We start from the raw sequence: 18,709 nt of genomic DNA, 5'->3' as shown, positions 1-18,709 counted from the left end.
TAGTTGACCTAAATGAAGTTCTATTTCTGTCTGAGAGAAATGAGTGAAATTCAGCAATCAACTCTTTTTTTTTTTTTTTTAAGCTGAGCCATCCTGCCACCTGTTGGCAGCTCAGCGGCTGCTCAGCTCAGGCCGGCAATCGAACCGCTGTTGCTCAGAGCTCAAACCCTTAAGCGAGCTCTTAACCAACTGAGCCACTCGGCCGGCCCAACAATCAACTCTTAAAAGAAAGTTTTGAAAAATTAAATCTACTTATTACATACTATCATGTTCCTTAGAAGTTAAGTAGCGGAATTTAGACTTGATATGTGTACAACAGCAGACAGGAAGCTCCTCGAGGTTTTTGAACATGTGAAAGTGGTGTGTTTAAGAAGGATTAGGGCAGCAACAAAATGTAGTAAGGAATCACTCAGTCGGTAATGTTTGCTGAACGGGAAATGAGTGCTGGGCACTGGGGATGCAAAGATGAGTGACGTAGATTTGCTACCCTATAAAAGCTCCCACTTGACTGAACTGAGAACTAGGCAGGTTGACAAATACTGGGTAGAGATTTACATGTGTGGGACTGGAGTTGGGTTACATGACATTAGCCACATCAGTCACAATGGTATGTGTGGGGATCTGAATTCTCAAACTGATCACTAACTGCCTGCTGTCCCCTCGGGTCTCTAAGTCACATAAGCACAGAGGTCGCTCCAAGAAAATGACTACTTTATTACTGGCGAAAGCATCAGTCCCAATCCATTGTGGTTTCCCATTCTGGATCCTTAGGGAACCCCAAGGCTTGGTTAACCCTTTAGCATAATTGCTACACCAGCGGCAGCTCAGCGGCTTCCTTGGTTGGCCTTTTCAATTTAAACCCATGGAAAGTCTGACCTTCTTGGTCTTGCTACTCTTCCCACTGAGAAGTGGACTCTAATTTCCATTTCCTTATATCTGCAATAGCCCTAGTGACTTGCTTGGCCAAATAGAGTGTGCCAGAAGTAACGTGCTTGCACTTCTGAAGCTAGGACATGGGAAAGTTGGTAATTTGCTCCTGGGTTTCTTGGGACACTTACCCTGGAGGAAGCCAGCTCCAGGTTAAAACTCTACTCTGTTGAGACTGCCATGCTGTGAGGAAGCCGAAGAGCCACATGCAGAGGGGATGAGGAGAGAAAAAGACCTGGCGAGCCTCCGTTGTCAGCGGCCTGTAGCCCTTTGAGCACATCCTGTCCCTTTCCCTGCCCATAGCATGCTCCAGTCATTGTGGAGCAGAGGTAAGCCATACTTGCTGTGCCTGCCTAAGACTATAACCCACAAAATTGTATGCATAATAACATGATTTTAGTTTTATGTCACTAAGGTTTGGGGTGGTTTGTTATGCAGTAATAGACAACTATGAACATGTAGTTTGCAATGAAAATGCAGCTCTTTAAGAATTACTATTAATAATCTAGGTTTGTTCCCAGAACGCCTATGTCTTATACTTTTTATATGTACTACTGTCCCAAAACTTAACTCCTAAAATAACATTACAAAAGAAAAGATTTTGTGTATTTATTCTTACCCTAAGAAAAATGTAACTTGGAGCTTGATACCAACGGTGGTGGGATGAGCATAAACTAAGATAAAATGAACTCGGCAGAAAGGAAGGGGAAGTGGAAAGATCCTCTAAACACATCTGGCTTCACTCTACCCTGCATCCTGCAGTGGGTACAGATGGAAGTCAGGGTGCACTTTGTAGAAGGCCTGAAGGTCCTGCCTTTTTCTCATCCTTGGCTGGGGCAATGGAGAGGGATAGTACTCACTTTCACTAGAAATATCAACGATGAAAAGCACATGATTACGTGAGCCTAACCTCTCCCAGCCTAAGTCCCCATGTAACCTATCCATGATGTCAGTGTGAAATGCAGCTGCATAGAAGGAAATCCTATATAAGGGAGCAATGAAGCAAAAATAATGAATAGTGTTGACATTAAAGTAGATGCCACTCCACTCCCCATGTGCTGTCATTTAGGAAATGCCACAACTTTGGGAAATTCTAGAGGAGCCTTCATTCTCAAGACCTCCTCTGCCTCTTGGACTCCAATGTCCCTCTGTGCCATCTCCATCCCGCTCTGCGCCTGCGGAGCTATGAACCTCAACCCCTGCTTTAAGCATCACGAATCTACTCGTATGAAGCTTTCGTTAGTGTAATGAACGTTACTGAAACTTCAGGGCCACAGCCATGAAGATTGCTGGCATCATACTGGTTTCTCTTCTCCCAGTTTCATGTCTGTTTTTCTCCTCACCTCCACTTCCTATTTCATGAAGGGAAATTTTATTCAGTTACGGGATCTTGGGTTTCATCCTCTACCCTAAGGAGATATGCTGTTATTATCATAAAAGACAGTTTCCTACCTTCCTAAAAAGAATTCTGGTGCCAGTTAAGATAATGAAACTCTTTACCATCTTGTTTTATTGTCAAGATCAGAGACAGGGAGATGAGTTAGAAAACATTGTTCATTCATTCATTCATTCAACAAATATTACTGAACAAGAAGTGGGCAATGGGAATACAGCAGTAAACAAGAGACAAAGTCCCTGTTTGCATGGAGATTATGCTCTGAGGGGTGGTGGAGGAGACAGGTGATAAATAAAAATACAGTGTAATTTCAGACAGTGATAAGTGCTATAAAAAAATAAAGCAGAATAAGGTGTCAGAGAGTGACCAGGGTGGGATTTTAGGGTGGGCAAGGAAGTCCTCTCTGAAACAGGGCTATCTAAGCAGAGATATGTTGCAGGAATTCAGGTGAGAGGAGAGGAACTTCTTCTGTAGTAACATACTGTTTTTAGCACAGTGATAGCATTTCACGCTGGCACATGTACACCCAGCCAAAGATTACACTTCCAGTTTCTCTCTGAGCTAGGTGTGGATATGTTACCAAGTTCTGTTCAAGGGATGTAAGCAGAAGTGATATGGCTACTTCCAAGTACTGCCCTTCGAAGGATTAGGTGCGTGATCCACTGATCCTTATCCCTCTTTCTTCCATATTTTCCCCTGGGAGATGGTAAAGCTGACTTGAATACAGAAATGGAAACCATTGAGTGGAAGATTGAAGATGGCAGCTCTTCCTCTTGTTTTACTCTTGCTCCCCGAAATCTTTTCCTCTCCTTCTCTCTCTCTCTCTCTCTCTCTCTCTCTCTCTCTCTCTCTCTCTCTCTCTCTCTCATTGCCCCTTCCTAGGTGATTTAGCTTGCACCAAAAACAATAGTTAAACACATGGAGTCTCACGCTCAAATTCCAGCAGGGCAGTATGACTTTGGGCAAATTGCTTTTCCTTTCTAAGCCCCAGGTTCTTATTATAAAACAAGGATAATAATAATTTTTATCATATGATTATAAATTTTATGAGGTTTAAATCAATTAATGTTTGTGAAATGCTTGGACCAGTGCCTGTAACATGGTAAGTAACATATGTGTTAAATATATAAATTAAATAAATAAAAATTCTTAACATAACTGTCTAATTTAGCTTCTTGGCTTTGAAGATGTAATTTAATTTTTTTTCATAAATATGTTCATGTCTTGCATTGCATATGTCATATTCAAAACGAATACTTCTTCTGCCATCTCTTTCTGACTTGCACATTACGGAGCACTTTGTGGCATATCCAGAGGAAATACGTGGGGGCGCCTCAGCCTTCCCTACTGATAAATTAATCAACTACTGTAAGTGAGTTGCTACATGCTCAGCATAGAGTTAGACTCTCAGACAATACGAAAAGTATGTATCAAGGTCTTCATCCTGGAGAAGTTCGAAGTCTTTTGGGAAAACCAAGATTTACGCACAAGAAGCAATTAGAAGACAATACAAGGCAATACCTAATGAGGCGTTGAAGTTGTCCCTTTTCAGTCTCAGGAAACACCTTAACCTCATAGTAACCTTAGCGTTTGCTTTTCTCATTACAGAGCCCTAAAGCAAACAGGAATTGAGGCAAAGAGATTTAAATTAGAAGAGTAACTCAGTAATAATGCTTTGCTTATAATACAGTGCTTTCCATGCATGTTGTCTCAAGATACTGTAAAACCTTGAAAAACAACACTTGAAGGAAATGGGAAGGAGTTCTGCTGTTTTTTTTTCCCATATCAATTTTTTTTCCCATATCAATTTCCCTAGGCCTCCCCAAGAACTGTGAGATGAGCAGATTAATTTGGCACTCTCTCCCTTCCTCAACAAGTAGGCCTTCCCAGCCGCCTGTTTCCCCCCCTTCCCCCATACCCTCCTCCTGTTTATTGAACTTAAATCTCCCCTATGAAGATAATTATAGAGATCCCTTTGATGCCCTTTTTCAGAGTTTAATAAGTCTCATTTTTTTTTTAAGATTTTTTTATTGGGGAATTGGGGGATGGGAATAGCACTGGGGAATTGGGGGAAGGGGAACAGACAAGTTTCTGTCCTTTTGTTCTTCAGTCTAGTTGTGGAGGAGGTTGCTTTACTGGCCCAAGTTGGCACCATCATTGCGCTCTTCCTGGGTGAGGCAGATCAGTCTCCGGCTTCTGGACGGCCACTCACGGTGGCTGCTGGTCGCTCACGCTGACTGCTGGCTACACACGGTAGCCCATGGCAACCCACTGCAGCAGGGGCTGCAGTCTACGCCATCACCAGCAACTCATGGCAGCCCAGCTCCAGTTTGAGCTGTTGTTCAGCATCTTAGCTGTAGAGGGCAGTGTCACTGGCCCTCATATGTGGGATCCGAACCGGGGCCCTCTGGCGTCCCAAGCCAGCTCTCAACCAACACGCTACTCGACCGGCCCAATAAGTCTCATTTTTAAATAGTTAATTTTGAGGTCTATTTTGTGGATTTGTTCTTTGAGGTATCATGATGGATGAGCACTGAGAATGTTATTTGCTGTTTCAAAAAACAAACTAACAAACAAAATTCAAGAACAACAACAAAAACTTCTCACCCTGTCTTAAAAGGAAGTGATATTAATTTGAAAGCTTTAAAAAAGGAAATTCCAAAACCATTTTGGTAACCAAGTCTGGTATTTGTCAGGAAGTTCTTCATAGATCATTTAAATCCTTATTGTAGCAATGTAAAACCATTTCCTCTCCTCTCGTTCTGTTTTTGAGTTAATGAACATCTACATAATAGAGTTCTATAAATTACCTATTAATAATCTTTCTGTAATTTCCACATAGCCGTGTTAAAATTTAGAATCCCTGATTAAATTGAGGCTGTATCTATCTAGAACCCACTGATATAAATGCTTTTTATCAAAAATATTTTGGCAATGCAACATGTGTTAGCAATAAAATATTTTTGTAGGTGAATAATGGTGGTAGAAAGCAGTACTTGCCTGGTGGTTTACGTTTAGAAAGCACTTGAAGTATCTTGAATTATCTCTGAATGCTAAAAATGTGTGATTCCAAATTCCTCTCCCTCTGGGCTTACACTTGTTGGCTTCAAAGAACTGTTGTCTTAGTTGAAGCCATGGCTCTGTTTCAATTGAAAAAATAAATAACTACTGAGTGAGCCAGAAATCCAGGTAACAAGCACAGGTGACAAGTGCTGAGGGAGTAAGAGTTTGGCTGCCTGTCCTCATGTCCATGACTGCTTTATTAAAACATATTTTGAGTTTCTCTTTCAAAAATAATTTTAGGCTGTGGCATAGACACAATCATAATATCAGACTGGATTAATGGCAAGTATGATGGAATATGTTATAACGTAAAAGGAACTCAGTGTCTTCAGGCCTTACTTTCCTCATTTGCAAAACTCGTCCACTTGATTTCTAAGGCCTTTTCTAGTGATAACATTTTATAATTTAATGAACACTTGAACACATTTATGCAGAGTAATTTTACTTGTATTGCCTCAGATTTCCCACTTTAAAAACAATACTAACAAACAAACTTGTGGATCTGGGACGTCCAGGAGTGAGAGGCCAGCCACTCTGCCCCACACGCCTCCTTCTTCCTTCTGGAGTAAGAAGGGGTCTGAAGTCCCACATTGTGGCTTGGAGCCTAGGTCCTAGCCCTCCTGGCTCTTGGGATGAGCTGCAGTTGGGGTCCAGGAGGTTCCCTCCCTGTCCGTGAGTCTTCCTGGGTGGGGTGGATGGGGCAAAGGTCCTGACCCCTGACCTCTCCCAGAACTCCCAGCTACGTTTCCTGCTCAGCTTACACCTCAAGCCCAGCACACAATGCACCTTGAACAGACGAAGAAGAGGACCCGTGTCTCTCTCTAATAGCCCGAGAGACCATAGATAGCCCTGCTCCCTCTGTTCCTTTTTTTAAATAAAAACTGAAACAAAACAAAACAAACAGACAAAAAAACAAGAAAAGTAAAATATGAATAGAAAGCTGAAAAAAACAAACAACACAGCACCTTTTGGTCACTGGATCTCACTTCTGCTCACAGCCAAGGTAGTTTGACAAATGTGGCATTTGAGTGGGTTGGGAAGTCAAAAGACCTGAACTTGAGTTTCAGTTCTGACACTAATTGGATGACATTGAGTACTCAGCCTTGAGGAAATGAGTGTCCTTGTTTGTAACCCGAACGGTTTGACTAGATGATCTAATTCAATTCAGTAAACATTTATTAATGGTTTTCTACACCACGACCCTTCAACAGGACATAAGGGTGGAGTTGGGGAAAATACAAAGATAAAGACATGGAGAAGCTCTCAATGAAATACATACCCAACGGGAAAAAAAAAGTCACAGTTAAGCTTTGTAATAGGAAAAAAACAAACAAAACAAAAAACAAACAAACAAAAAAACCCCACACAGTTCTAGGAGCACAAAGAAGGCATGGCATGCATTTGAGTTTTCAAGTGTTATGAAAGCTGATGTTCACCTGTGGCTGAAGAGCCTTGTAAGGAAAAGTGTACTTGGTCTGCATTTTAGACACTGTAACTAGCATATACAATTCACTGCAACAGCTACTTAGAACCCCAATCTACCATGGTGATTAGGCATGTCCATCTCACTGCTAATTGCACTCTACAGGGTGTAAAAGAAATGAAAATGTGGGAAGATGGAGTTTTTCCAGTTCAGGGATTGACCTTTAAAAGAATCAGGGCAGAGAGAGGGTAATGAAGCCAGTGGAGGAAACTGGTGTAAATATCCCTGACATAAAATTGAACTAATTTAGTTTAAATGGGAGAAGCCCAATGTAAATTAGAGAAAAATATTATCTGAATTATAGGATCTTTCTTTTTTAATGCAATTATATTATTTTCAAGTATGTATGGTAAGTTGAACTGATTGCTAAAAAAGCATTTCTAAGTTTAAATGCTATTGGAATCTTCTTTTAATGGATAGATAAGTTCTGATTCATTAGCACTATCTTTTGAATGCGTATAATTTATGTGTTAACATGTTTAAATCAAAATGACTAATCAAGCTCTTTAAATTTTGTTCATGATGCCCATTTGCTTGGTGACCTCCCTTTTTGTTTAAACAGTTCAGAGGTAATATATGCTTTTAGCTTTCAAAACTTTACAAATTAGTAGGGTCTGGTCAAAAGCTGTCTTACTTTGGTTCTCGTTTACTACAAATGGTACAGTTTTATCACAATCAGTCTGAAACCGTTATCTCTAAAAAAACTGTCATTGAACAAGTTATCAAAGAGGGAGTCCAGGCTGTCATATGCCATCTGAAGGGCGTGACCGATGATCTTCTGGAAGCTCTTCTTGGGCACAAAAACATCGACAGCCATTGGGAAGATGAAAGTAAAACAAAGTAAAGGAGAGTTCCTTCCAGAGTCTGCTCAAACTCGGCTATTGAGCAGGAAAGAAGGAGGTCACATCCAGGCAAGAGCTAAGGAGAAGCTGAGATGATGATGAAGTTTCAAAAGTATCCTAAAATGGGAAGCAGTCTGGATGCAGTAACCGCCAGGGACAAGGAACTCCTGGGTGGTTTTCTTGAAGAGCATCTGCAAACGTGGGAAACACTGTAAACTTCTGGGGCCAGCTTTCGGAGCTTATCACAGTGGTGCTAAAATGTCAGGAATTGTCATGAGCTGACCTTCCACTCTGCCCCCCAGAGTCATGTGGTCTAAAATATCTAATTCTCTGTTTCGTAGGTCCAAATATCTAATCTTATCCACTCATTCTTAGATGATAAGGTTTAGGGGAAATTGACTCATGCTATTAAACTCACAAGAGAGTGATTTATAAAGCATGTGTAGCAATTAAAGAGAGAGCAACCTGGCATAACAAACCACAGTGGTCATTTCCTGTATCCTGGCTCCTTGTCGTGGAAGTCGTATCTCCTCAGGTACAAACTTACATGTCTGAAGGGTAGCTCAGTAAGTGCTGAAATAAAGCAAAAGAAGGTAGATACTACTAGAAAATATTTTATTGAGATGAGATTAACCATATGCACTGGTCTTTCACATTTTGGGCACATTTCTGTCTATTCTCCAATGAATGACAGTGGGGGTATTTTCGCAAATCTATAGTAAATATTAATAATAATAATAATAATAATAATAATAATGGTGAAAATACAAATGGACTTACCATAAAACCAAATATATTTAACTCAATGAAATATGCTTTATTCTGTGATTATGCCATTATTATTTTTGATGTCAAACCTCTTGATTTCAGGGAATTATAGTACTATCTTTGTAAATTTTTTTTTAACTTGGCAGAATGAAAATATTGGCAACCCTATGACAGGCAGGTTCCAATTATTCCTTTTTTGGAGGGTGATTTATGGTTCCATGAAATCCCCAAATCTGAGAATCACTGGTTTAGAACACTGAAATAAGATCTGTATATCAATGATTTTTAAACTTTTGACCAAGATCCACAGAAACATTATCACATGCAACTCATACATACATAAATATGTATATATAAATATGTACATTAGAAATAAAGTTCCACAAAATGATGCTTAATTTTACCTCATGAACTATGCTGTGGACTATTCTATCTTACTTGTTAAAAATGTCAGTTGCTATCCAACAGTTGGACTGCATGACCCACCAGTGAGTCACAATCTACAATCTGGAAAACACTGCTCTAGACTCAGAGCCCTCTCGTTCAGGGACATAGCTGAATAAACACTGACAGGTGTTTCCTTTTTGGATCTCCTTTTTTAGGTTCCACTAAGATTACATCCCTCCTGTTGCACATTTTGTTGCCCTGGAAAGATTACAATACGTTTGATTAAATAAGAACTTCATGCTAGTCATATCTGTGTCCAGAGGATATTACGTGCTATTTTGCTTAGGTTGAGAAATATTCTCTAGTTTGTTTGGATTTAGAGGTCACATTGGTCTTCTCTTTACCACACAAGAAAGTCCACTGGTCTCAGCCCCACATTTACAAGATACATCTTATAGTAGGTTGTTCTGCAGGTTAGCAGTTCCCATCTGTTTTAATTGATTCTGTTGGCTTCAATTGCAGATCATGTCATTTTTGTTACCACTCAATTTCAAGATTTGGGGAGGACCAGGAGGGAAAACACCTTACTCCAGCCCTTGAATGCTGACTAAGCAATGTAAGACAGAGAAAGAATCCAGAGGAGAGGAGAAAAGGCAACTCACACTAATTAAAGAAATGAATGATTCAGAATAAGTTAAAATGTCCAGATATAATTAGTTTGGCTATATAAACCTGCCACCTGAGTAATGAAGAACGGAAAATATTCCAGGTAGGTTTTATAGTTATTATTCCTTTATTTTGGATCATAGGCTTGGTGCCAGGGCAGCAGTGCTATGTGATGGTTCAGAGGGTGGCTGTGGTGCCAGGTTGTCTGGGATCAAACCCATCCTCTGCTGTTTACATTACAGGAAGGTACTATTGATGCCCCGAGGGACTGAGCCCCAGAGAGGTTAAGTGCCCTTGGACAAGTTTCTTAACTTCTCTGAGATTCCGCTATAGAATGAGAAACACTAAGAGTACCTACTTCGCAGGGTTGCTATGAGGATTACTGAGTTTACAGATGTAATGTGCTTAAATTTTAGTCACTGCAGTGTTCATATAGCTCGTGGTTTACAGGTTGAGTTTGAGTTAGTCACCTGGATTCAAGACCCAGCTTCTTACTTACTAGTTGTATAATATTGAGAAAATTACTTAAGCTTTCTAAGCCTCAATTTCTTCATTAAAAAAATTGTGCTGCTACTGCTGCTGCTACTATTACTACTACTACTACTACTACTACTACTACTACTACTACTACTACTTACTGTAGTGTTGTTTCACAGATTTAATGACACCGTACGGTGCCTATTGTATTGAACACACAAAAATATTGGGTTTTCGGAAGAGTCATGATGTATTTTTTCTATGTTTTTCTTTGCAAAAATGCATCATGCCTTTTCTGACAACCCAATATTAGCCAGCGAGCCAAAATTACCAATGTGTCCCCATTATGTATTTATTCAAGTAACACAGCCTTACTAATACATGAATTGAGATCTTGACTTACATATTAGAGGTCTTGGAGAAAGTCCAATTTAATAGATCTTTTTTTTTTTTTTCCTAAAAGGGAATAACAGTCTACCCCAGAGGAATCCAACAAACAGGGAACTTTGAATACAGTTGAAGAATTCACTCCAATTCCATAATTATCCTTTTGGATTTCCATTATGTGCTAAGTACTGTGTCTTATAAGGCAAATTTGGCAAAAGTTGAAGAAAAGTCAAATTTAAAAGGGTACTATAATTAGAACTTTAGATAATGGCACTTAAACTGAGTAATGTCCTGTAGTACCCACTCTACCACAGCATGTTTTTTCGGCAGCTACACATTTATATTAAATTAAACATTCGTTGAGCTTACATAGTAGTGTCTCCATGTGGCACTTAGAGTTAATTCTGCAACGATGTGGCCAGTGCAGCTGAGGGCCATCTCCCTTCCTGTTTCCTCTGCCTGGAATGTTCTTCCTATTGATTCTCACGTGGCTGGCTTTTTTCGCATCATTCAGAGTAGCCTTCCCTAGCCATTCCAGCTGAGCCTTAGCCTCCCTCCCCTACCTCTCCATTGCCTTTTTTATTTTTTTATGGTGTATACCACTAGTTGAAATAATACTCTTTATTTGTGAGTTGCTTATAGCCTATCTACCCCACTAGTTCTAAAGTTCCATAAGAGCAGGAATCTTGTCTATAGTATCCACTGTCTGTATTATATTTCCATTTAAATGTAATAGCTTAAAACAACGCACATTTGTTATCTCAGTTTCTGTGGGTCCAGCGTCTGTGCATGGGTTATCGGGGTTCTCTGCTCAAGGTTTCACCGGGCAGAAATTAAAGTGCTGACCAGGCTTTAATCTCATCTGGGACTTGGAGTCTTCTTCTGAGCTCAGTTAGGTTGCTGGCAGAATTCGATTCCTTGTGGTTGTAAGATCTAGGTCCCTTGTTTCTTGCTGGCTGTCAGCTGGTGGAATAGTCTCAACTTCTAGAAGCTGCTCAGGGTTCCAGCCATGAGAATTTCTCACAACATGTCAATTTCTTCAAGATCAGCAAGAGTCTCTGATCTCTGGATCTTCTTTAAAGAGCTTACCTGATTAGGTCAGGTCCACCTAGGGTAATCTTCTTTTGATGAACTCAGAGTCAACTGATCTAGGGACCTTAATTATATTTGCAAAATCTTGTCATCTTTACCACATAATGTAACTTAAACAGGAGAGTGGTAACTCATCCTATTTATAGGTGCTGCCCACATTCAAGGGACGAGGAGTATACAGGGCAGGTATGCCAGGAGTGGGAATCCTACCAGTTTATACTTCTGTCTACCACACTGTTGTAGCCCCAGGGCCTAGAAGAGCATCTGACACTTAGTAGGTATTTAATACATACTTGTGAATGAATGAATGAATGAATGAATGCCAGGGAAACAAGTAAAAACCAAGGCATTAGTGGGAAGTAAAAATAATCTATTGCCTATGGATTCTGATATATGTTTAGTATCCTATATGAATTGAAAACATCATGTGATTTGATTGTCCATTTAATTCACTTTCCTTACTGAGGGGCTTGTGACTATTATACATCTAAAGGGAAATCAAGTGGTATTTGTTGCATTATATTAGCAAAGTTTCTGTAGTATACTCTTGTTGAACTATAATATTTTGCCCAGCAAGTCTATGTAGATGAAATCATTAAACCTAAGGATGCTAGAATGACTTACACACACAACTCCAGCACATCATTAGCAAATCAGGAATAACTGAGATTAGAACTTGGACTTTTGCTGTCTGTTCATCAACATTTAACAGTGTGCTGTTTCCCCAAAATCAAAAAAGAAGAGGAAGGAATTTTTATTTCTAGGAGAAATAAGTTAAAATCAGGTTCCAAAAGATGTTGTCCTGGCCATATCTAAGATGCTGCGTTGTGAAATGACCCTCTTACGGAAATGTCAGCAGTCCTATTACATGAGACATAAACTCCAAGATGAGGCAGGCATAGGATAGTGTATTAGCCGGCTTGGGCGGCCATAACAAAATACCACAGGCTGAGCAGCTTAAATAACAGACATTTATTTTCTCACCGTTCTGGAGGCTGAAGCCCATGATCAAGGAGCCAGCAAATTTCATTTCTGGTGAGAGCTTTCGTTTGGACTTGTAGACTGCCTTCTTGCCATGTCTTCACATGGTATTTCCTGGGTCTATGCACTCGGGGAGAGAGAGCAAGCTCTGCTCTCTCCTGCTCTTACAGGGACAACAAGCCTATCATGTAACCCAGTTACCTTGTTAAAAGCTCTATTTCTAAATACAGTGTCATTGGGCAAAATACAATGAATTTGTGTGTAGAGGGGACACAATTCACTTCATAACAAACAGACTAGGAAGTTCTGGGAAACAGAGGGAGCCAGTTTAGCAGAGAGAGTAAGACCTCAGGTTTTGGATTTGGATCACCCACATCTGCATTCCAACTCTACCTCTTGATTGCATCAGAGGCAAATCCAATTTTTGTGGGGCCTGCCTGGAATTATATATATAATTTTGGAAGCCCTTTTTAAGATAGAAAATATAAAATTAGGTACAGAGTCTTGGAAGGGGGCCAATGCAAATAAGGGGCTCTGAAGGTTAAATGTCATTCATTTTGCAAGTTCACTGCTACTTGCCACACAGCCAAGCAAATTGCTAAACCTCTCTGAGCCTCACTTTCCTCAGAGGTAAACTGGAGATAATAATTATTATATTTAAATCACAGGGGTGTTGAGATGATTAAATTAAATTGCAACTAATAAGCCATCATTGTTAGCTCTTATAACAATTGCCTGTATTATTATTGTCACTATCATCATCATTTATTCGGCCCCTTCATTTCACAAATGAAGAAATAGACAAAAATCTGTTACAGGACCTGCCCTACATCACACCAGAGTAATCTTTCTGACTCTTCATCTATGCGCCTCCAGCAGCTCTAGAGATAGCCTTTGTACTTCTTCTCCAGCGTTCATGTCCCTAAAGAGCATATTGGCATCATCATAATCTTTACCCCCAACATCTACTGTATGGCTGTTATAGAAAAATGGCAGATATTAATTTGATTGAGTTTAAGCTTAATTTTTATGTTTATATACATCTAAGGGGCTAAGGTCTATAAAATAAAAATCTATATTCATTCAATCCAAATTTTTATCATTTCTAATTGGAAGGCTAAGTTTCCATCTCCATTGGGGATGAAATGATGACTTGGAAACAAAGAAGTTTCTATGTCATCTCTTTTGGGAGTGACTCCCAAGTTCCCACATGTGCAGATTTTGTCAGGGATGTTAGAAGACTTTCCTGGGAAAGGTCTGAGGAGGCCGTCCTATGACCCCAATCTGCCCCTTGGAAATTTGTACTGGATGATAGAAGTTGGCTCTTCTCCATTCCTCTCGCAACTCCACGTACGTGAGAATCTTTCCATGTTATCTTGACTCTGGCAGAAATCTGTGCATCAGAGCTGGTTTTAACACTTCTAAAATACAGATAATGATTCCAATGTAACTGAACTTTTTTTTCAGTGACCCACCACATATTGCCCTGCCTTGCTCATCAGGGCCGGGCAATCTAAGTATAATTAGTGTAGGACCAAAGACACTAGTCCTTAAAATTAGTACAGTGTTGAAGGATAAAAAATATCTGACTCAGGGATCTCAATCTTTGGCCTCTGTGTCTGATTGAAAAATAATACAACCCTGTGTAAATATTATTTCTGTCATTTTCATATGTGGCTCATTTATAGAATTGTTGTGAAACCATCAAACTAAACTATGTATTAACTTAATAGAATGCACAAATGTATAAGATATAGGTCAGCATGGATTTTTCTGGCTCTGCTATTGGCTACAAGAGGCATAGGTAAGTTATTTAACCTGTAGTTCTTATGTATGTACAAATAATGAATGAAGTTTTGAAGTTCCTAGAGGAAAAATGTCACATATATGAGGAGGTTATAAATATCTTATGATTTTAATTATGATTATTAATATATCTATGAGAGATAATGCTGCTAATGTGTGACTAGAACAGCAATGCTGGGGCCGGCCGAGTGGCGCGATGGTTAAGAGCTGGCTTGGGACACCAGAGGGCCCCGGTTCGGATCCCACATATGAGGGCCAGTGACACTGCCCTCTGCAGCTAAGATGCTGAACAGCGGCTCGACCTGGAGCTGGGCTGCCGTGAGTTGCCAGCGACGGCGTAGGCTGCAGCCCCTGTGGCAGTGGGTTGCCATGGGCTACCGTGTGTAGCCAGCAGCCAGCGTGAGCGCCCAGCAGCCAGCGTGAGCGGCCAGTAGCCGCCGTGAGCGGCCGTCCAGAAGCCGGCGACTGATCTGCCTCACCCGGGAAGAGCACAATGATGGTGCCAACTTGGGCGGGTGAGGAGATGTCCTCCACAACTAGATTGAGGAACAAAACAATAGCAACTTGTCTGTTCCCCTTCCCCCCAATTCCCCAGTGCTATTCCCATCCTCCAATTCCCCAATAAAAAAAATCTTTAAAAAAAATAGCAATATTGAATTTTGTTTGTAGGATCTTCATGAGGATACCCTGCTCCATCTACCAGATCTGCTATTTGTTAAACAACCATGGGCATACAGTAAAACAGAACAATTAGGAGAATTGTAGTGAGAGCCAAACACATCTGCCAAAGGGCATCTCCCCTTCCTTCTCCATCTTTCCAGGTGGGCAATGGAGAAGCTGGAGGACTCTTCCTCTGGGCTCTGATCCTTGCTTAACATCCTGCCTGCAGGCCCTCTGTTCTGCTGGTTTCCAGCATCCACACATTTATCCTTCAGCTTTAGTTTCACATCCCTGTCTACACTCGGTCCTCAGTATCCCAGTTCCTTCCTTCCAGTCTAGCGCTCTTTTTTTGGCTCCACCTTACTTGGTAGAGATTTTTATTGGTATCAGAGCTCAACATATATGCCCTATTCTTTGCCTTAACACCTTGTAATATCTTGAGTTAAAAGAGTTATGAAGGTGGTAATTTCCTGTAAACATAAGAGAATGCCTGACCATGATGACTATTAGTCTTTTCTGTGTAAACTCATTTTGTATAATGCAGGAAGACATGAAGAATGATGTCCTTGGTCAGTAAGACATCAAAACAAGTTTAAAAAATATCTACATGGATCCAGATATGATCGTCTACCAAGGCGCCTCCTTTGGTGCCCGTCACCACGTTGGTCTATATGCTGATATTTGCCAACATGGGACTATTTACTTCTTAATATTTATGAGCAGAGTGTTGGGTCCAGGAACAACATCTTCTTAGACTTGAACTTAGAACCATTGTTCTCAATCATATCATTATTAAAAAATGTGTTTCAGGCACGCTTCTAGGTGTTTGGGATAAATCAGTCAACAAGACAGACAAAGAAATACAAAATCCCTACCCTCATGGGGTTTTATTTTCAGTTTAACATGTTTATAGATAAAAATGCAGGCTGATTTCTATACCTGCTTGCCTCCTACAGCTCTCCTTGCATTTTGCCTTTGGGAGGCAGCAGTTTGTGTTGTACTGGAAACAGTGTGCCTCTCAACAAAGTGAAAATTATGCCACAGGCTGACTTTTCAAACAGGATGGGCTTTGGCAGGCTTCTCCGGAAATATACGTGCAAGATACCTTTCCATGCTTATACAGAATAACAGTGTGACATGCCTTTCATCTTAAGCAAGGTTTAGCCTCTGGTTGTGAAATGCTACAACCCCAGCTCAGGTTTGCATAAGCAACAATATAGTCAGAGTCAGCTGGAGCCACCATGCAGAGCTTTCATTTATTTTTCTTTTGACAAGACAGAGTTCAAAAATGGCTAAATAAAATAAAGTTCACTGTTACATTTTCAAAAATAGTAACTTCTACTATTTTTAGTGGTAAGAATAAAGAAATAGACTTTGGATAAAGCATGGAGAATTGATTGTCATTGCTTAGGAGGTTCAGAAATTAAATAATTATGCTTGGATTTAAAAAAAGACTATTAACACACATAAGTCATAGATCAGCATGGTGTGGATGTTTGTATATGTGAGGTAAGTTTAGGAAATAGAGGAAGTATGGGTTGTGAGCTGGGAAAATGGAAGGGATCTTCTGGTTTCAGAACCAGTAACCTCTCAGATGCTTTATTAATGCACAAGTGGCTGCTGGGGCTGAATTTTCAAATCTCTGAATTAGCTGAAAGCATTGTCAAAATCACACAGAGACAGGCAGTTCACAATTGACTGAAAATCAAGGGAGGCTCCTACATGTTGTGTGTCCTAGTAGGCACAGGGAATGCGTTGAACTTGCTGAATGTGGTTTTGATAACCCATTAACAAAATCTGCCTGTGATTACAACGTCCTACCTTCCAAACCCTCATATTTTCCCTTTTTACACCCCTCTTAGCTAAAATCTCCAGCGCCAAGGAGCAGTGAGGAGGTGGTTTTCAGTACCGGCTGTGTTCCTGGTTAGAGCCTCCACATACCCAGTCCTGACATCAGAACTGATTTCTGTCAGGTCTAATGTGCCAGAAAAGTTTTTTTTCAAGGCAGTTTCCTCTTCTAACACATCCCAGGGACATTTCCCCTAGGGGGCGTGAGGCAACATTAGATTGTGACTCTGATAAGCTATTCCCATGGTAGAAGAGTTTTGTATGACAAGCAGCACTTTACATCTGTTGTTTTCCTTATATAGGGTATTTTTCACACTGAATGATACTGGAACACAACCCAGGACTCTCGTCTTAACTCCCCTGCAGTCTTGTACTTCCTCCTCCTCAATGAGATACCGAAACACTTAGTGACATATGGTAGTCTATCTGCGAAGTGTGCTGAACGCAGTTCATTTGCTTTCTGACTCTGGAGCATTGTGTTTCATTTTGGGCTTCATATTTTTTAAAGGGGTATTGACAGACTGAAGGTCAGCCACCAGAAATCTTATTTTTGGAACAAGATAGGAGCAAAAATGATGGTATTCATGTATGCATCACTAGTACCTGTATAAAAGAGGTCTTTAAGAATGGCAAAGAATCAGCAAAGTACTATGAGAACCTGTTTAAAGAACTGGAGGTGTTCGGGGATTTTATTTATTTATTTAGTTAGTTAGTTATTTAGTAGGGGGGCAGGGGCCATGATCCAAATGTTGGAAAGGTGTCATGTGAAAATGCAAATTGTTTTTTTCTTTTTTCTACGTAGTTCCAGTCAGCAGAACTAGAATCAATATGCGGGATTCATGGATAAACAGATTTTTAGTCTGTATAAGGAAGATCATTCTACTTGTTAGAGCTGTGCAGTGATAGAATATACATGTGCAAGCAAAAGCTGAGAGATCTTGTAAAGAGGATTCTTGCACTGAATAAGAGCTAAGTCTGACCTGTGAAGATTCCTTCCATTTAAATACTCGTATTCTACAATTTTCTGAATTAGGAGTTTCTTGTTCAATTTTCATTTTGACAGAGGATTGATAAAGGCTTGAAAAACCTTTTTTTTTTCTTCCTACATCCCTTAATAGGATAAGATAATTGAGCCAACTAAGCTATTCCATGGCTTTAACAGAGTTGTTCTTACGTCCATTTTTTTTTTTAAGATTTTTATTGGGGAATTGGGGGGATGGGAACAGCGCTGGGGAATTGGGGGAAGGGGAACAAACAAGTTGCTGTCGTTTTGTTCTTCGGTCTAGTTGTGGAGGACGTTGCTTCACTGGCCCAAGTTGGCACCATCATTGCGCTCTTCTCGGGCGAGGCACATCAGTTGCCGGCTTCTGGATGGCTGCTCACTGCGGCTGCTGGCCGCTCACACTGGCTGCTGGCTACACACGGTAGCCCATGGCAACCCACTGCCACAGGGGCTGCAGCCTACGCTGTCGCCAGCGACTCACAGCAGTCCAGCTCCAGGTTGAGCTGTTGTTCAGCATCTTAGCTGTGGAGGGCAGTGTCACTGGCCCTCATATGTGGGATCTGAACCGGGGCCCTCTGGCATCCCAAGCCAGTTCTTAACCATCGCACCACTCGGCCGGCCCATACATCCATTTTTAAATGTTTGAGTTATTTTCTCTTTTGGAGTACGTACTCATATATTAAGAAAAACTTACAACATTGGCTAAGTATCCATGGATTGTTATTATAGCTTGAACAACCTCCTAAGATTTTATCTGTTTTGATATCTTGTTACTTCCCTGCTTGTAGAGCTAACCTGAGGATTTTGCCTGCTCAGTATCCGTTCCCATTTCTGCTGAGTTTTTGCCTCCCTCCCACTGCAAGCAATCTTGTTGGTTCTCTCAATCAAAGATCCTTCCTTGCCTTTTCCAGGCTGAGGGGTGG

This window comes from Hipposideros armiger, unplaced genomic scaffold (genome assembly GCF_001890085.2).
Source record: "Hipposideros armiger isolate ML-2016 unplaced genomic scaffold, ASM189008v1 scaffold_372, whole genome shotgun sequence".
Lineage (NCBI taxonomy): Eukaryota > Metazoa > Chordata > Mammalia > Chiroptera > Hipposideridae > Hipposideros > Hipposideros armiger.
This window is presented reverse-complemented; position numbering follows the sequence as displayed.